The 19580-nt window shown below is 49.4% G+C and overlaps 8 non-coding genes across 8 annotated transcripts; all 8 read right to left on the bottom strand.

Annotated features, from left to right (window-relative positions):
• Nucleotides 1–1293: 1293 nt before the first annotated feature.
• On the bottom strand, nucleotides 1294–1457 carry LOC124745812. The gene has a single exon (XR_007011151.1). It is a non-coding gene; the product is annotated as a U1 spliceosomal RNA (small nuclear RNA).
• A 2159-nt stretch (nucleotides 1458–3616) lies between these two features.
• Nucleotides 3617–3779, bottom strand: LOC124745814. Its single transcript, XR_007011153.1, has one exon. It is a non-coding gene; the product is annotated as a U1 spliceosomal RNA (small nuclear RNA).
• Nucleotides 3780–5939: 2160 nt separating this feature from the next.
• On the bottom strand, nucleotides 5940–6101 carry LOC124745809. Its single transcript, XR_007011149.1, has one exon. It is a non-coding gene; the product is annotated as a U1 spliceosomal RNA (small nuclear RNA).
• A 2160-nt stretch (nucleotides 6102–8261) lies between these two features.
• LOC124745808 lies at nucleotides 8262–8423 on the bottom strand. The gene has a single exon (XR_007011148.1). It is a non-coding gene; the product is annotated as a U1 spliceosomal RNA (small nuclear RNA).
• Nucleotides 8424–10583: 2160 nt separating this feature from the next.
• Nucleotides 10584–10745, bottom strand: LOC124745807. The gene has a single exon (XR_007011147.1). It is a non-coding gene; the product is annotated as a U1 spliceosomal RNA (small nuclear RNA).
• A 2160-nt stretch (nucleotides 10746–12905) lies between these two features.
• Nucleotides 12906–13067, bottom strand: LOC124745806. Its single transcript, XR_007011146.1, has one exon. It is a non-coding gene; the product is annotated as a U1 spliceosomal RNA (small nuclear RNA).
• A 2161-nt stretch (nucleotides 13068–15228) lies between these two features.
• On the bottom strand, nucleotides 15229–15390 carry LOC124745805. The gene has a single exon (XR_007011145.1). It is a non-coding gene; the product is annotated as a U1 spliceosomal RNA (small nuclear RNA).
• A 2161-nt stretch (nucleotides 15391–17551) lies between these two features.
• LOC124745804 lies at nucleotides 17552–17713 on the bottom strand. Its single transcript, XR_007011144.1, has one exon. It is a non-coding gene; the product is annotated as a U1 spliceosomal RNA (small nuclear RNA).
• Nucleotides 17714–19580: the final 1867 nt, after the last annotated feature.

The raw sequence follows: 19580 nt of genomic DNA, 5'->3' as shown, positions 1-19580 counted from the left end.
AGCACTGTCAAACAATGCCATTGCCATCTGATGGCAACACAGCTTGCTGCAGATTAATTTTGCGGCATTTCATAAATGATTAATATCTTATGACTATGGTGACGCTATGAGTAGTTTTATATGTGCAAACATTTGAAACTGCTGCAGGCATTACATTCACCCCTCTCTGCCTCTTTGCTTGGACATGGAGTAAGTAAGGATAAATTAAATTGCTTGTTTTTGAAGTAGTAACAGTTCTGAAGTGTAAAGAAATGATATTAAACAATACAGTGTACATTTTTTTTTTTTCCGAATGTAGTGATTCAACAACGAATTTATTTATTTATTCCTACCTACCTCTGCAATTAGTGTACGTGAGTATTTCATTGGAACTGTTGCAATCGAAACCGAGCTTAATAATTTCATGCGGCCGTTTTCAGTCAGTCCTCCTCGTGCTTTAATTGCTCATTTCCAAGCGTTATTTTAGGTTGCCTGCAAAGTTGTCAGATGAAACACAACCACTGCGACGAAAGGCCATTCCTTGGAGCAGGTAGACGTCAACTGCGGCGGGAAACTGTCGTGGCAGGAAGATATTCACTGTGTGTGGAAGTTAAGTGAGGATCCGAAGCTGACTTGCCAGCACACGTTGCAGCAGTCACTCGCCAACGGCAGCGGGGTAAGAAAGGGGTGCAAATACGCCGGTTCTCGTCCGATCACCGACGTTGGGCTTGGATGGGTGGCCGCCTCGCCTGGGAGCACAGGGCGCTGTTGGCTAGAATCTATGTTTCTCGTTTTCGGTGCAGCTCGTCATGTTATTTCCTTCGATTCACATCCCCACAAGCTCCTCAAGTGCCGCAAGTCTGCAAGTCCCGAGACGCTACGCTAGACGCTTGCTTCCGGCCCCTCATGTACCATGCCACCGGCGCCAAAGCGTTCGGCTGGCCGATGGCCCCTGTACGCCCGCTCGCGCCACAGCAGTCACTGTGCTTGCAGGGAATGTCGCGCCGCCGAATAACGTTTGGCGCGCAATCCGTTTATGGACAGAGAATGCTAAAAGGGGCCGTTCGACCGTTAATACGGAAATCGTAGCCAAGTTGGATGGCCTGAGCCATCTCGCGGCTGCCGCTGCTATTACGAGCGCGCGTGCCACGCGGTTGAAGAGCAGTGCGCTGGCTCTGGCTTTCGACGCCGTTTCCTAGTGTGTTTTGTCGCTTCTAGTGGAGGCATCATCGGTTATGAGAAGCTGGTAAATTACTCACAGTCAGTACTTATCGTCCAACACGAGGAGAGGCTTTGATTGTAACGGAGATTAGCACCGGGACAGCGCGAACGCAAGTCCCGACTACCAAAAATTATGCGCCCGAGTTACTCGCATTTGGAGTAATCGCGGGGGTCAGCTCGACCGAAGTGCAATGGACAAGCCTCACCCCGGAGGAACCGCCTTCATGATCACGGTATCCTCTACGCCAGGTAAGTATGCTTCTCCTCGGCCACAGGCGAATATTTGTAATGCGTCGCGCTATCGTAGTGGAACGAGAACTCTTGACGTTGTCGCATTCGGCGAAGAGCATGGTGCCGTGAATGTACTTGCTTCCTTAGAAACGCGCTGTTGGCCGTCGAGTTAGCAGGCAGACAGGCACAATAACGGCCTTCTGCAGAAAGCGATGCATTTTTCGTGCGGAAGACATCGCGACTCGCGGCGCCGGCCGTTGCTGGGGTTAAGTTACTGCACCCTCCGGGAGATGGCGGGCCATGTCGGGGTTACCGCCTTCGAGCCACCCTCTCCGCCTGAAAGTCGCCCTCTTTCTCGGCCGGTGTCAAAACGGCAAATGAGATTTGCTGAATGACTGTTTCTTCCAGCCACAGTGCAAGCCACAAAATCAATTATTTCTCTTACCTTTGCTCCCTCCGTGGGAGCCCATAGTGCTAGGAAATACGGCAGCATTGTCAATCGCCCTTGTCTGTCGCTGAGCAACCGAAGGACCAAGCTCAGACTATCAGATGTTCTAAGGAAGCTGTATGCACTCGTGGGTGTTGTACACGAGGGACAAACATCACGTCAGCAGGCTCTTAAGGAAAGGCAATAATCAGCAAAAAACTGCAACTTACCCCATTGGACGCTGATGGAACAGAAGACACTTGAAGGTAAGGTAACACTTCTTTTTTTTTCTGTTCATCTCGAGCACGATCTGGAAAGCTCGGACGAAATTTGTGTTCTCTTTAATTCAGAATGTGGAGATATTTCCTTCACGCATATGAAAGTATAATGCTTCATTATTTAAGCTAGATGGAAAAGTTTAGGGGAAGTAATTAATTCGTTTAGGCTGCACCACTACTAGGTAGCACTGTCAAAACAATGCCATTGCCATCTGATGGCAACACAGCTTGCTGCAGATTAATTTTGCGGCATTTCATAAATGATTAATATCTTATGACTATGGTGACGCTATGAGTAGTTTTATATGTGCAAACATTTGAAACTGCTGCAGGCATTACATTCACCCCTCTCTGCCTCTTTGCTTGGACATGGAGTAAGTAAGGATAAATTAAATTGCTTGTTTTTGAAGTAGTAACAGTTCTGAAGTGTAAAGAAATGATATTAAACAATACAGTGTACATTTTTTTTTTTTCCGAATGTAGTGATTCAACAACGAATTTATTTATTTATTCCTACCTACCTCTGCAATTAGTGTACGTGAGTATTTCATTGGAACTGTTGCAATCGAAACCGAGCTTAATAATTTCATGCGGCCGTTTTCAGTCAGTCCTCCTCGTGCTTTAATTGCTCATTTCCAAGCGTTATTTTAGGTTGCCTGCAAAGTTGTCAGATGAAACACAACCACTGCGACGAAAGGCCATTCCTTGGAGCAGGTAGACGTCAACTGCGGCGGGAAACTGTCGTGGCCAGGAAGATATTCACTGTGTGTGGAAGTTAAGTGAGGATCCGAAGCTGACTTGCCAGCACACGTTGCAGCAGTCACTCGCCAACGGCAGCGGGGTAAGAAAGGGGTGCAAATACGCCGGTTCTCGTCCGATCACCGACGTTGGGCTTGGATGGGTGGCCGCCTCGCCTGGGAGCACAGGGCGCTGTTGGCTAGAATCTATGTTTCTCGTTTTCGGTGCAGCTCGTCATGTTATTTCCTTCGATTCACATCCCCACAAGCTCCTCAAGTGCCGCAAGTCTGCAAGTCCCGAGACGCTACGCTAGACGCTTGCTTCCGGCCCCTCATGTACCATGCCACCGGCGCCAAAGCGTTCGGCTGGCCGATGGCCCCTGTACGCCCGCTCGCGCCACAGCAGTCACTGTGCTTGCAGGGAATGTCGCGCCGCCGAATAACGTTTGGCGCGCAATCCGTTTATGGACAGAGAATGCTAAAAGGGGCCGTTCGACCGTTAATACGGAAATCGTAGCCAAGTTGGATGGCCTGAGCCATCTCGCGGCTGCCGCTGCTATTACGAGCGCGCGTGCCACGCGGTTGAAGAGCAGTGCGCTGGCTCTGGCTTTCGACGCCGTTTCCTAGTGTGTTTTGTCGCTTCTAGTGGAGGCATCATCGGTTATGAGAAGCTGGTAAATTACTCACAGTCAGTACTTATCGTCCAACACGAGGAGAGGCTTTGATTGTAACGGAGATTAGCACCGGGACAGCGCGAACGCAGTCCCGACTACCAAAAATTATGCGCCCCGAGTTACTCGCATTTGGAGTAATCGCGGGGGTCAGCTCGACCGAAGTGCAATGGACAAGCCTCACCCCGGAGGAACCGCCTTCATGATCACGGTATCCTCTACGCCAGGTAAGTATGCTTCTCCTCGGCCACAGGCGAATATTTGTAATGCGTCGCGCTATCGTAGTGGAACGAGAACTCTTGACGTTGTCGCATTCGGCGAAGAGCATGGTGCCGTGAATGTACTTGCTTCCTTAGAAACGCGCTGTTGGCCGTCGAGTTAGCAGGCAGACAGGCACAATAACGGCCTTCTGCAGAAAGCGATGCATTTTTCGTGCGGAAGACATCGCGACTCGCGGCGCCGGCCGTTGCTGGGGTTAAGTTACTGCACCCTCCGGGAGATGGCGGGCCATGTCGGGGTTACCGCCTTCGAGCCACCCTCTCCGCCTGAAAGTCGCCCTCTTTCTCGGCCGGTGTCAAAACGGCAAATGAGATTTGCTGAATGACTGTTTCTTCCAGCCACAGTGCAAGCCACAAAATCAATTATTTCTCTTACCTTTGCTCCCTCCGTGGGAGCCCATAGTGCTAGGAAATACGGCAGCATTGTCAATCGCCCTTGTCTGTCGCTGAGCAACCGAAGGACCAAGCTCAGACTATCAGATGTTCTAAGGAAGCTGTATGCACTCGTGGGTGTTGTACACGAGGGACAAACATCACGTCAGCAGGCTCTTAAGGAAAGGCAATAATCAGCAAAAAACTGCAACTTACCCCATTGGACGCTGATGGAACAGAAGACACTTGAAGGTAAGGTAACACTTCTTTTTTTTTCTGTTCATCTCGAGCACGATCTGGAAAGCTCGGACGAAATTTGTGTTCTCTTTAATTCAGAATGTGGAGATATTTCCTTCACGCATATGAAAGTATAATGCTTCATTATTTAAGCTAGATGGAAAAGTTTAGGGGAAGTAATTAATTCGTTTAGGCTGCACCACTACTAGGTAGCACTGTCAAAACAATGCCATTGCCATCTGATGGCAACACAGCTTGCTGCAGATTAATTTTGCGGCATTTCATAAATGATTAATATCTTATGACTATGGTGACGCTATGAGTAGTTTTATATGTGCAAAACATTTGAAACTGCTGCAGGCATTACATTCACCCCTCTCTGCCTCTTTGCTTGGACATGGAGTAAGTAAGGATAAATTAAATTGCTTGTTTTTGAAGTAGTAACAGTTCTGAAGTGTAAAGAAATGATATTAAACAATACAGTGTACATTTTTTTTTTTTCCGAATGTAGTGATTCAACAACGAATTTATTTATTTATTCCTACCTACCTCTGCAATTAGTGTACGTGAGTATTTCATTGGAACTGTTGCAATCGAAACCGAGCTTAATAATTTCATGCGGCCGTTTTCAGTCAGTCCTCCTCGTGCTTTAATTGCTCATTTCCAAGCGTTATTTTAGGTTGCCTGCAAAGTTGTCAGATGAAACACAACCACTGCGACGAAAGGCCATTCCTTGGAGCAGGTAGACGTCAACTGCGGCGGGAAACTGTCGTGGCCAGGAAGATATTCACTGTGTGTGGAAGTTAAGTGAGGATCCGAAGCTGACTTGCCAGCACACGTTGCAGCAGTCACTCGCCAACGGCAGCGGGGTAAGAAAGGGGTGCAAATACGCCGGTTCTCGTCCGATCACCGACGTTGGGCTTGGATGGGTGGCCGCCTCGCCTGGGAGCACAGGGCGCTGTTGGCTAGAATCTATGTTTCTCGTTTTCGGTGCAGCTCGTCATGTTATTTCCTTCGATTCACATCCCCACAAGCTCCTCAAGTGCCGCAAGTCTGCAAGTCCCGAGACGCTACGCTAGACGCTTGCTTCCGGCCCCTCATGTACCATGCCACCGGCGCCAAAGCGTTCGGCTGGCCGATGGCCCCTGTACGCCCGCTCGCGCCACAGCAGTCACTGTGCTTGCAGGGAATGTCGCGCCGCCGAATAACGTTTGGCGCGCAATCCGTTTATGGACAGAGAATGCTAAAAGGGGCCGTTCGACCGTTAATACGGAAATCGTAGCCAAGTTGGATGGCCTGAGCCATCTCGCGGCTGCCGCTGCTATTACGAGCGCGCGTGCCACGCGGTTGAAGAGCAGTGCGCTGGCTCTGGCTTTCGACGCCGTTTCCTAGTGTGTTTTGTCGCTTCTAGTGGAGGCATCATCGGTTATGAGAAGCTGGTAAATTACTCACAGTCAGTACTTATCGTCCAACACGAGGAGAGGCTTTGATTGTAACGGAGATTAGCACCGGGACAGCGCGAACGCAGTCCCGACTACCAAAAATTATGCGCCCGAGTTACTCGCATTTGGAGTAATCGCGGGGGTCAGCTCGACCGAAGTGCAATGGACAAGCCTCACCCCGGAGGAACCGCCTTCATGATCACGGTATCCTCTACGCCAGGTAAGTATGCTTCTCCTCGGCCACAGGCGAATATTTGTAATGCGTCGCGCTATCGTAGTGGAACGAGAACTCTTGACGTTGTCGCATTCGGCGAAGAGCATGGTGCCGTGAATGTACTTGCTTCCTTAGAAACGCGCTGTTGGCCGTCGAGTTAGCAGGCAGACAGGCACAATAACGGCCTTCTGCAGAAAGCGATGCATTTTTCGTGCGGAAGACATCGCGACTCGCGGCGCCGGCCGTTGCTGGGGTTAAGTTACTGCACCCTCCGGGAGATGGCGGGCCATGTCGGGGTTACCGCCTTCGAGCCACCCTCTCCGCCTGAAAGTCGCCCTCTTTCTCGGCCGGTGTCAAAACGGCAAATGAGATTTGCTGAATGACTGTTTCTTCCAGCCACAGTGCAAGCCACAAAATCAATTATTTCTCTTACCTTTGCTCCCTCCGTGGGAGCCCATAGTGCTAGGAAATACGGCAGCATTGTCAATCGCCCTTGTCTGTCGCTGAGCAACCGAAGGACCAAGCTCAGACTATCAGATGTTCTAAGGAAGCTGTATGCACTCGTGGGTGTTGTACACGAGGGACAAACATCACGTCAGCAGGCTCTTAAGGAAAGGCAATAATCAGCAAAAAACTGCAACTTACCCCATTGGACGCTGATGGAACAGAAGACACTTGAAGGTAAGGTAACACTTCTTTTTTTTTCTGTTCATCTCGAGCACGATCTGGAAAGCTCGGACGAAATTTGTGTTCTCTTTAATTCAGAATGTGGAGATATTTCCTTCACGCATATGAAAGTATAATGCTTCATTATTTAAGCTAGATGGAAAAGTTTAGGGGAAGTAATTAATTCGTTTAGGCTGCACCACTACTAGGTAGCACTGTCAAAACAATGCCATTGCCATCTGATGGCAACACAGCTTGCTGCAGATTAATTTTGCGGCATTTCATAAATGATTAATATCTTATGACTATGGTGACGCTATGAGTAGTTTTATATGTGCAAACATTTGAAACTGCTGCAGGCATTACATTCACCCCTCTCTGCCTCTTTGCTTGGACATGGAGTAAGTAAGGATAAATTAAATTGCTTGTTTTTGAAGTAGTAACAGTTCTGAAGTGTAAAGAAATGATATTAAACAATACAGTGTACATTTTTTTTTTTTCCGAATGTAGTGATTCAACAACGAATTTATTTATTTATTCCTACCTACCTCTGCAATTAGTGTACGTGAGTATTTCATTGGAACTGTTGCAATCGAAACCGAGCTTAATAATTTCATGCGGCCGTTTTCAGTCAGTCCTCCTCGTGCTTTAATTGCTCATTTCCAAGCGTTATTTTAGGTTGCCTGCAAAGTTGTCAGATGAAACACAACCACTGCGACGAAAGGCCATTCCTTGGAGCAGGTAGACGTCAACTGCGGCGGGAAACTGTCGTGGCCAGGAAGATATTCACTGTGTGTGGAAGTTAAGTGAGGATCCGAAGCTGACTTGCCAGCACACGTTGCAGCAGTCACTCGCCAACGGCAGCGGGGGTAAGAAAGGGGTGCAAATACGCCGGTTCTCGTCCGATCACCGACGTTGGGCTTGGATGGGTGGCCGCCTCGCCTGGGAGCACAGGGCGCTGTTGGCTAGAATCTATGTTTCTCGTTTTCGGTGCAGCTCGTCATGTTATTTCCTTCGATTCACATCCCCACAAGCTCCTCAAGTGCCGCAAGTCTGCAAGTCCCGAGACGCTACGCTAGACGCTTGCTTCCGGCCCCTCATGTACCATGCCACCGGCGCCAAAGCGTTCGGCTGGCCGATGGCCCCTGTACGCCCGCTCGCGCCACAGCAGTCACTGTGCTTGCAGGGAATGTCGCGCCGCCGAATAACGTTTGGCGCGCAATCCGTTTATGGACAGAGAATGCTAAAAGGGGCCGTTCGACCGTTAATACGGAAATCGTAGCCAAGTTGGATGGCCTGAGCCATCTCGCGGCTGCCGCTGCTATTACGAGCGCGCGTGCCACGCGGTTGAAGAGCAGTGCGCTGGCTCTGGCTTTCGACGCCGTTTCCTAGTGTGTTTTGTCGCTTCTAGTGGAGGCATCATCGGTTATGAGAAGCTGGTAAATTACTCACAGTCAGTACTTATCGTCCAACACGAGGAGAGGCTTTGATTGTAACGGAGATTAGCACCGGGACAGCGCGAACGCAGTCCCGACTACCAAAAATTATGCGCCCGAGTTACTCGCATTTGGAGTAATCGCGGGGGTCAGCTCGACCGAAGTGCAATGGACAAGCCTCACCCCGGAGGAACCGCCTTCATGATCACGGTATCCTCTACGCCAGGTAAGTATGCTTCTCCTCGGCCACAGGCGAATATTTGTAATGCGTCGCGCTATCGTAGTGGAACGAGAACTCTTGACGTTGTCGCATTCGGCGAAGAGCATGGTGCCGTGAATGTACTTGCTTCCTTAGAAACGCGCTGTTGGCCGTCGAGTTAGCAGGCAGACAGGCACAATAACGGCCTTCTGCAGAAAGCGATGCATTTTTCGTGCGGAAGACATCGCGACTCGCGGCGCCGGCCGTTGCTGGGGTTAAGTTACTGCACCCTCCGGGAGATGGCGGGCCATGTCGGGGTTACCGCCTTCGAGCCACCCTCTCCGCCTGAAAGTCGCCCTCTTTCTCGGCCGGTGTCAAAACGGCAAATGAGATTTGCTGAATGACTGTTTCTTCCAGCCACAGTGCAAGCCACAAAATCAATTATTTCTCTTACCTTTGCTCCCTCCGTGGGAGCCCATAGTGCTAGGAAATACGGCAGCATTGTCAATCGCCCTTGTCTGTCGCTGAGCAACCGAAGGACCAAGCTCAGACTATCAGATGTTCTAAGGAAGCTGTATGCACTCGTGGGTGTTGTACACGAGGGACAAACATCACGTCAGCAGGCTCTTAAGGAAAGGCAATAATCAGCAAAAAACTGCAACTTACCCCATTGGACGCTGATGGAACAGAAGACACTTGAAGGTAAGGTAACACTTCTTTTTTTTTCTGTTCATCTCGAGCACGATCTGGAAAGCTCGGACGAAATTTGTGTTCTCTTTAATTCAGAATGTGGAGATATTTCCTTCACGCATATGAAAGTATAATGCTTCATTATTTAAGCTAGATGGAAAAGTTTAGGGGAAGTAATTAATTCGTTTAGGCTGCACCACTACTAGGTAGCACTGTCAAAACAATGCCATTGCCATCTGATGGCAACACAGCTTGCTGCAGATTAATTTTGCGGCATTTCATAAATGATTAATATCTTATGACTATGGTGACGCTATGAGTAGTTTTATATGTGCAAACATTTGAAACTGCTGCAGGCATTACATTCACCCCTCTCTGCCTCTTTGCTTGGACATGGAGTAAGTAAGGATAAATTAAATTGCTTGTTTTTGAAGTAGTAACAGTTCTGAAGTGTAAAGAAATGATATTAAACAATACAGTGTACATTTTTTTTTTTCCGAATGTAGTGATTCAACAACGAATTTATTTATTTATTCCTACCTACCTCTGCAATTAGTGTACGTGAGTATTTCATTGGAACTGTTGCAATCGAAACCGAGCTTAATAATTTCATGCGGCCGTTTTCAGTCAGTCCTCCTCGTGCTTTAATTGCTCATTTCCAAGCGTTATTTTAGGTTGCCTGCAAAGTTGTCAGATGAAACACAACCACTGCGACGAAAGGCCATTCCTTGGAGCAGGTAGACGTCAACTGCGGCGGGAAACTGTCGTGGCCAGGAAGATATTCACTGTGTGTGGAAGTTAAGTGAGGATCCGAAGCTGACTTGCCAGCACACGTATGCAGCAGTCACTCGCCAACGGCAGCGGGGTAAGAAAGGGGTGCAAATACGCCGGTTCTCGTCCGATCACCGACGTTGGGCTTGGATGGGTGGCCGCCTCGCCTGGGAGCACAGGGCGCTGTTGGCTAGAATCTATGTTTCTCGTTTTCGGTGCAGCTCGTCATGTTATTTCCTTCGATTCACATCCCCACAAGCTCCTCAAGTGCCGCAAGTCTGCAAGTCCCGAGACGCTACGCTAGACGCTTGCTTCCGGCCCCTCATGTACCATGCCACCGGCGCCAAAGCGTTCGGCTGGCCGATGGCCCCTGTACGCCCGCTCGCGCCACAGCAGTCACTGTGCTTGCAGGGAATGTCGCGCCGCCGAATAACGTTTGGCGCGCAATCCGTTTATGGACAGAGAATGCTAAAAGGGGCCGTTCGACCGTTAATACGGAAATCGTAGCCAAGTTGGATGGCCTGAGCCATCTCGCGGCTGCCGCTGCTATTACGAGCGCGCGTGCCACGCGGTTGAAGAGCAGTGCGCTGGCTCTGGCTTTCGACGGCCGTTTCCTAGTGTGTTTTGTCGCTTCTAGTGGAGGCATCATCGGTTATGAGAAGCTGGTAAATTACTCACAGTCAGTACTTATCGTCCAACACGAGGAGAGGCTTTGATTGTAACGGAGATTAGCACCGGGACAGCGCGAACGCAGTCCCGACTACCAAAAATTATGCGCCCGAGTTACTCGCATTTGGAGTAATCGCGGGGGTCAGCTCGACCGAAGTGCAATGGACAAGCCTCACCCCGGAGGAACCGCCTTCATGATCACGGTATCCTCTACGCCAGGTAAGTATGCTTCTCCTCGGCCACAGGCGAATATTTGTAATGCGTCGCGCTATCGTAGTGGAACGAGAACTCTTGACGTTGTCGCATTCGGCGAAGAGCATGGTGCCGTGAATGTACTTGCTTCCTTAGAAACGCGCTGTTGGCCGTCGAGTTAGCAGGCAGACAGGCACAATAACGGCCTTCTGCAGAAAGCGATGCATTTTTCGTGCGGAAGACATCGCGACTCGCGGCGCCGGCCGTTGCTGGGGTTAAGTTACTGCACCCTCCGGGAGATGGCGGGCCATGTCGGGGTTACCGCCTTCGAGCCACCCTCTCCGCCTGAAAGTCGCCCTCTTTCTCGGCCGGTGTCAAAACGGCAAATGAGATTTGCTGAATGACTGTTTCTTCCAGCCACAGTGCAAGCCACAAAATCAATTATTTCTCTTACCTTTGCTCCCTCCGTGGGAGCCCATAGTGCTAGGAAATACGGCAGCATTGTCAATCGCCCTTGTCTGTCGCTGAGCAACCGAAGGACCAAGCTCAGACTATCAGATGTTCTAAGGAAGCTGTATGCACTCGTGGGTGTTGTACACGAGGGACAAACATCACGTCAGCAGGCTCTTAAGGAAAGGCAATAATCAGCAAAAAACTGCAACTTACCCCATTGGACGCTGATGGAACAGAAGACACTTGAAGGTAAGGTAACACTTCTTTTTTTTTCTGTTCATCTCGAGCACGATCTGGAAAGCTCGGACGAAATTTGTGTTCTCTTTAATTCAGAATGTGGAGATATTTCCTTCACGCATATGAAAGTATAATGCTTCATTATTTAAGCTAGATGGAAAAGTTTAGGGGAAGTAATTAATTCGTTTAGGCTGCACCACTACTAGGTAGCACTGTCAAAACAATGCCATTGCCATCTGATGGCAACACAGCTTGCTGCAGATTAATTTTGCGGCATTTCATAAATGATTAATATCTTATGACTATGGTGACGCTATGAGTAGTTTTATATGTGCAAACATTTGAAACTGCTGCAGGCATTACATTCACCCCTCTCTGCCTCTTTGCTTGGACATGGAGTAAGTAAGGATAAATTAAATTGCTTGTTTTTGAAGTAGTAACAGTTCTGAAGTGTAAAGAAATGATATTAAACAATACAGTGTACATTTTTTTTTTTCCGAATGTAGTGATTCAACAACGAATTTATTTATTTATTCCTACCTACCTCTGCAATTAGTGTACGTGAGTATTTCATTGGAACTGTTGCAATCGAAACCGAGCTTAATAATTTCATGCGGCCGTTTTCAGTCAGTCCTCCTCGTGCTTTAATTGCTCATTTCCAAGCGTTATTTTAGGTTGCCTGCAAAGTTGTCAGATGAAACACAACCACTGCGACGAAAGGCCATTCCTTGGAGCAGGTAGACGTCAACTGCGGCGGGAAACTGTCGTGGCCAGGAAGATATTCACTGTGTGTGGAAGTTAAGTGAGGATCCGAAGCTGACTTGCCAGCACACGTTGCAGCAGTCACTCGCCAACGGCAGCGGGGGTAAGAAAGGGGTGCAAATACGCCGGTTCTCGTCCGATCACCGACGTTGGGCTTGGATGGGTGGCCGCCTCGCCTGGGAGCACAGGGCGCTGTTGGCTAGAATCTATGTTTCTCGTTTTCGGTGCAGCTCGTCATGTTATTTCCTTCGATTCACATCCCCACAAGCTCCTCAAGTGCCGCAAGTCTGCAAGTCCCGAGACGCTACGCTAGACGCTTGCTTCCGGCCCCTCATGTACCATGCCACCGGCGCCAAAGCGTTCGGCCTGGCCGATGGCCCCTGTACGCCCGCTCGCGCCACAGCAGTCACTGTGCTTGCAGGGAATGTCGCGCCGCCGAATAACGTTTGGCGCGCAATCCGTTTATGGACAGAGAATGCTAAAAGGGGCCGTTCGACCGTTAATACGGAAATCGTAGCCAAGTTGGATGGCCTGAGCCATCTCGCGGCTGCCGCTGCTATTACGAGCGCGCGTGCCACGCGGTTGAAGAGCAGTGCGCTGGCTCTGGCTTTCGACGCCGTTTCCTAGTGTGTTTTGTCGCTTCTAGTGGAGGCATCATCGGTTATGAGAAGCTGGTAAATTACTCACAGTCAGTACTTATCGTCCAACACGAGGAGAGGCTTTGATTGTAACGGAGATTAGCACCGGGACAGCGCGAACGCAGTCCCGACTACCAAAAATTATGCGCCCGAGTTACTCGCATTTGGAGTAATCGCGGGGGTCAGCTCGACCGAAGTGCAATGGACAAGCCTCACCCCGGAGGAACCGCCTTCATGATCACGGTATCCTCTACGCCAGGTAAGTATGCTTCTCCTCGGCCACAGGCGAATATTTGTAATGCGTCGCGCTATCGTAGTGGAACGAGAACTCTTGACGTTGTCGCATTCGGCGAAGAGCATGGTGCCGTGAATGTACTTGCTTCCTTAGAAACGCGCTGTTGGCCGTCGAGTTAGCAGGCAGACAGGCACAATAACGGCCTTCTGCAGAAAGCGATGCATTTTTCGTGCGGAAGACATCGCGACTCGCGGCGCCGGCCGTTGCTGGGGTTAAGTTACTGCACCCTCCGGGAGATGGCGGGCCATGTCGGGGTTTACCGCCTTCGAGCCACCCTCTCCGCCTGAAAGTCGCCCTCTTTCTCGGCCGGTGTCAAAACGGCAAATGAGATTTGCTGAATGACTGTTTCTTCCAGCCACAGTGCAAGCCACAAAATCAATTATTTCTCTTACCTTTGCTCCCTCCGTGGGAGCCCATAGTGCTAGGAAATACGGCAGCATTGTCAATCGCCCTTGTCTGTCGCTGAGCAACCGAAGGACCAAGCTCAGACTATCAGATGTTCTAAGGAAGCTGTAATGCACTCGTGGGTGTTGTACACGAGGGACAAACATCACGTCAGCAGGCTCTTAAGGAAAGGCAATAATCAGCAAAAAACTGCAACTTACCCCATTGGACGCTGATGGAACAGAAGACACTTGAAGGTAAGGTAACACTTCTTTTTTTTTCTGTTCATCTCGAGCACGATCTGGAAAGCTCGGACGAAATTTGTGTTCTCTTTAATTCAGAATGTGGAGATATTTCCTTCACGCATATGAAAGTATAATGCTTCATTATTTAAGCTAGATGGAAAAGTTTAGGGGAAGTAATTAATTCGTTTAGGCTGCACCACTACTAGGTAGCACTGTCAAAACAATGCCATTGCCATCTGATGGCAACACAGCTTGCTGCAGATTAATTTTGCGGCATTTCATAAATGATTAATATCTTATGACTATGGTGACGCTATGAGTAGTTTTATATGTGCAAACATTTGAAACTGCTGCAGGCATTACATTCACCCCTCTCTGCCTCTTTGCTTGGACATGGAGTAAGTAAGGATAAATTAAATTGCTTGTTTTTGAAGTAGTAACAGTTCTGAAGTGTAAAGAAATGATATTAAACAATACAGTGTACATTTTTTTTTTTTCCGAATGTAGTGATTCAACAACGAATTTATTTATTTATTCCTACCTACCTCTGCAATTAGTGTACGTGAGTATTTCATTGGAACTGTTGCAATCGAAACCGAGCTTAATAATTTCATGCGGCCGTTTTCAGTCAGTCCTCCTCGTGCTTTAATTGCTCATTTCCAAGCGTTATTTTAGGTTGCCTGCAAAGTTGTCAGATGAAACACAACCACTGCGACGAAAGGCCATTCCTTGGAGCAGGTAGACGTCAACTGCGGCGGGAAACTGTCGTGGCCAGGAAGATATTCACTGTGTGTGGAAGTTAAGTGAGGATCCGAAGCTGACTTGCCAGCACACGTTGCAGCAGTCACTCGCCAACGGCAGCGGGGTAAGAAAGGGGTGCAAATACGCCGGTTCTCGTCCGATCACCGACGTTGGGCTTGGATGGGTGGCCGCCTCGCCTGGGAGCACAGGGCGCTGTTGGCTAGAATCTATGTTTCTCGTTTTCGGTGCAGCTCGTCATGTTATTTCCTTCGATTCACATCCCCACAAGCTCCTCAAGTGCCGCAAGTCTGCAAGTCCCGAGACGCTACGCTAGACGCTTGCTTCCGGCCCCTCATGTACCATGCCACCGGCGCCAAAGCGTTCGGCTGGCCGATGGCCCCTGTACGCCCGCTCGCGCCACAGCAGTCACTGTGCTTGCAGGGAATGTCGCGCCGCCGAATAACGTTTGGCGCGCAATCCGTTTATGGACAGAGAATGCTAAAAGGGGCCGTTCGACCGTTAATACGGAAATCGTAGCCAAGTTGGATGGCCTGAGCCATCTCGCGGCTGCCGCTGCTATTACGAGCGCGCGTGCCACGCGGTTGAAGAGCAGTGCGCTGGCTCTGGCTTTCGACGCCGTTTCCTAGTGTGTTTTGTCGCTTCTAGTGGAGGCATCATCGGTTATGAGAAGCTGGTAAATTACTCACAGTCAGTACTTATCGTCCAACACGAGGAGAGGCTTTGATTGTAACGGAGATTAGCACCGGGACAGCGCGAACGCAGTCCCGACTACCAAAAATTATGCGCCCGAGTTACTCGCATTTGGAGTAATCGCGGGGGTCAGCTCGACCGAAGTGCAATGGACAAGCCTCACCCCGGAGGAACCGCCTTCATGATCACGGTATCCTCTACGCCAGGTAAGTATGCTTCTCCTCGGCCACAGGCGAATATTTGTAATGCGTCGCGCTATCGTAGTGGAACGAGAACTCTTGACGTTGTCGCATTCGGCGAAGAGCATGGTGCCGTGAATGTACTTGCTTCCTTAGAAACGCGCTGTTGGCCGTCGAGTTAGCAGGCAGACAGGCACAATAACGGCCTTCTGCAGAAAGCGATGCATTTTTCGTGCGGAAGACATCGCGACTCGCGGCGCCGGCCGTTGCTGGGGTTAAGTTACTGCACCCTCCGGGAGATGGCGGGCCATGTCGGGGTTACCGCCTTCGAGCCACCCTCTCCGCCTGAAAGTCGCCCTCTTTCTCGGCCGGTGTCAAAACGGCAAATGAGATTTGCTGAATGACTGTTTCTTCCAGCCACAGTGCAAGCCACAAAATCAATTATTTCTCTTACCTTTGCTCCCTCCGTGGGAGCCCATAGTGCTAGGAAATACGGCAGCATTGTCAATCGCCCTTGTCTGTCGCTGAGCAACCGAAGGACCAAGCTCAGACTATCAGATGTTCTAAGGAAGCTGTATGCACTCGTGGGTGTTGTACACGAGGGACAAACATCACGTCAGCAGGCTCTTAAGGAAAGGCAATAATCAGCAAAAAACTGCAACTTACCCCATTGGACGCTGATGGAACAGAAGACACTTGAAGGTAAGGTAACACTTCTTTTTTTTTCTGTTCATCTCGAGCACGATCTGGAAAGCTCGGACGAAATTTGTGTTCTCTTTAATTCAGAATGTGGAGATATTTCCTTCACGCATATGAAAGTATAATGCTTCATTATTTAAGCTAGATGGAAAAGTTTAGGGGAAGTAATTAATTCGTTTAGGCTGCACCACTACTAGGTAGCACTGTCAAAACAATGCCATTGCCATCTGATGGCAACACAGCTTGCTGCAGATTAATTTTGCGGCATTTCATAAATGATTAATATCTTATGACTATGGTGACGCTATGAGTAGTTTTTATATGTGCAAACATTTGAAACTGCTGCAGGCATTACATTCACCCCTCTCTGCCTCTTTGCTTGGACATGGAGTAAGTAAGGATAAATTAAATTGCTTGTTTTTGAAGTAGTAACAGTTCTGAAGTGTAAAGAAATGATATTAAACAATACAGTGTACATTTTTTTTTTTTCCGAATGTAGTGATTCAACAACGAATTTATTTATTTATTCCTACCTACCTCTGCAATTAGTGTACGTGAGTATTTCATTGGAACTGTTGCAATCGAAACCGAGCTTAATAATTTCATGCGGCCGTTTTCAGTCAGTCCTCCTCGTGCTTTAATTGCTCATTTCCAAGCGTTATTTTAGGTTGCCTGCAAAGTTGTCAGATGAAACACAACCACTGCGACGAAAGGCCATTCCTTGGAGCAGGTAGACGTCAACTGCGGCGGGAAACTGTCGTGGCCAGGAAGATATTCACTGTGTGTGGAAGTTAAGTGAGGATCCGAAGCTGACTTGCCAGCACACGTTGCAGCAGTCACTCGCCAACGGCAGCGGGGTAAGAAAGGGGTGCAAATACGCCGGTTCTCGTCCGATCACCGACGTTGGGCTTGGATGGGTGGCCGCCTCGCCTGGGAGCACAGGGGCGCTGTTGGCTAGAATCTATGTTTCTCGTTTTCGGTGCAGCTCGTCATGTTATTTCCTTCGATTCACATCCCCACAAGCTCCTCAAGTGCCGCAAGTCTGCAAGTCCCGAGACGCTACGCTAGACGCTTGCTTCCGGCCCCTCATGTACCATGCCACCGGCGCCAAAGCGTTCGGCTGGCCGATGGCCCCTGTACGCCCGCTCGCGCCACAGCAGTCACTGTGCTTGCAGGGAATGTCGCGCCGCCGAATAACGTTTGGCGCGCAATCCGTTTATGGACAGAGAATGCTAAAAGGGGCCGTTCGACCGTTAATACGGAAATCGTAGCCAAGTTGGATGGCCTGAGCCATCTCGCGGCTGCCGCTGCTATTACGAGCGCGCGTGCCACGCGGTTGAAGAGCAGTGCGCTGGCTCTGGCTTTCGACGCCGTTTCCTAGTGTGTTTTGTCGCTTCTAGTGGAGGCATCATCGGTTATGAGAAGCTGGTAAATTACTCACAGTCAGTACTTATCGTCCAACACGAGGAGAGGCTTTGATTGTAACGGAGATTAGCACCGGGACAGCGCGAACGCAGTCCCGACTACCAAAAATTATGCGCCCGAGTTACTCGCATTTGGAGTAATCGCGGGGGTCAGCTCGACCGAAGTGCAATGGACAAGCCTCACCCCGGAGGAACCGCCTTCATGATCACGGTATCCTCTACGCCAGGTAAGTATGCTTCTCCTCGGCCACAGGCGAATATTTGTAATGCGTCGCGCTATCGTAGTGGAACGAGAACTCTTGACGTTGTCGCATTCGGCGAAGAGCATGGTGCCGTGAATGTACTTGCTTCCTTAGAAACGCGCTGTTGGCCGTCGAGTTAGCAGGCAGACAGGCACAATAACGGCCTTCTGCAGAAAGCGATGCATTTTTCGTGCGGAAGACATCGCGACTCGCGGCGCCGGCCGTTGCTGGGGTTAAGTTACTGCACCCTCCGGGAGATGGCGGGCCATGTCGGGGTTACCGCCTTCGAGCCACCCTCTCCGCCTGAAAGTCGCCCTCTTTCTCGGCCGGTGTCAAAACGGCAAATGAGATTTGCTGAATGACTGTTTCTTCCAGCCACAGTGCAAGCCACAAAATCAATTATTTCTCTTACCTTTGCTCCCCTCCGTGGGAGCCCATAGTGCTAGGAAATACGGCAGCATTGTCAATCGCCCTTGTCTGTCGCTGAGCAACCGAAGGACCAAGCTCAGACTATCAGATGTTCTAAGGAAGCTGTATGCACTCGTGGGTGTTGTACACGAGGGACAAACATCACGTCAGCAGGCTCTTAAGGAAAGGCAATAATCAGCAAAAAACTGCAACTTACCCCATTGGACGCTGATGGAACAGAAGACACTTGAAGGTAAGGTAACACTTCTTTTTTTTTCTGTTCATCTCGAGCACGATCTGGAAAGCTCGGACGAAATTTGTGTTCTCTTTAATTCAGAATGTGGAGATATTTCCTTCACGCATATGAAAGTATAATGCTTCATTATTTAAGCTAGATGGAAAAGTTTAGGGGAAGTAATTAATTCGTTTAGGCTGCACCACTACTAGGTAGCACTGTCAAAACAATGCCATTGCCATCTGATGGCAACACAGCTTGCTGCAGATTAATTTTGCGGCATTTCATAAATGATTAATATCTTATGACTATGGTGACGCTATGAGTAGTTTTATATGTGCAAACATTTGAAACTGCTGCAGGCATTACATTCACCCCTCTCTGCCTCTTTGCTTGGACATGGAGTAAGTAAGGATAAATTAAATTGCTTGTTTTTGAAGTAGTAACAGTTCTGAAGTGTAAAGAAATGATATTAAACAATACAGTGTACATTTTTTTTTTTCCGAATGTAGTGATTCAACAACGAATTTATTTATTTATTCCTACCTACCTCTGCAATTAGTGTACGTGAGTATTTCATTGGAACTGTTGCAATCGAAACCGAGCTTAATAATTTCATGCGGCCGTTTTCAGTCAGTCCTCCTCGTGCTTTAATTGCTCATTTCCAAGCGTTATTTTAGGTTGCCTGCAAAGTTGTCAGATGAAACACAACCACTGCGACGAAAGGCCATTCCTTGGAGCAGGTAGACGTCAACTGCGGCGGGAAACTGTCGTGGCCAGGAAGATATTCACTGTGTGTGGAAGTTAAGTGAGGATCCGAAGCTGACTTGCCAGCACACGTTGCAGCAGTCACTCGCCAACGGCAGCGGGGTAAGAAAGGGGTGCAAATACGCCGGTTCTCGTCCGATCACCGACGTTGGGCTTGGATGGGTGGCCGCCTCGCCTGGGAGCACAGGGCGCTGTTGGCTAGAATCTATGTTTCTCGTTTTCGGTGCAGCTCGTCATGTTATTTCCTTCGATTCACATCCCCACAAGCTCCTCAAGTGCCGCAAGTCTGCAAGTCCCGAGACGCTACGCTAGACGCTTGCTTCCGGCCCCTCATGTACCATGCCACCGGCGCCAAAGCGTTCGGCTGGCCGATGGCCCCTGTACGCCCGCTCGCGCCACAGCAGTCACTGTGCTTGCAGGGAATGTCGCGCCGCCGAATAACGTTTGGC

Source organism: Schistocerca piceifrons, unplaced genomic scaffold (assembly GCF_021461385.2).
Source record: "Schistocerca piceifrons isolate TAMUIC-IGC-003096 unplaced genomic scaffold, iqSchPice1.1 HiC_scaffold_334, whole genome shotgun sequence".
NCBI classification, from domain to species: Eukaryota; Metazoa; Arthropoda; class Insecta; order Orthoptera; family Acrididae; genus Schistocerca; species Schistocerca piceifrons.
This window is presented reverse-complemented; position numbering and strand designations above follow the sequence as displayed.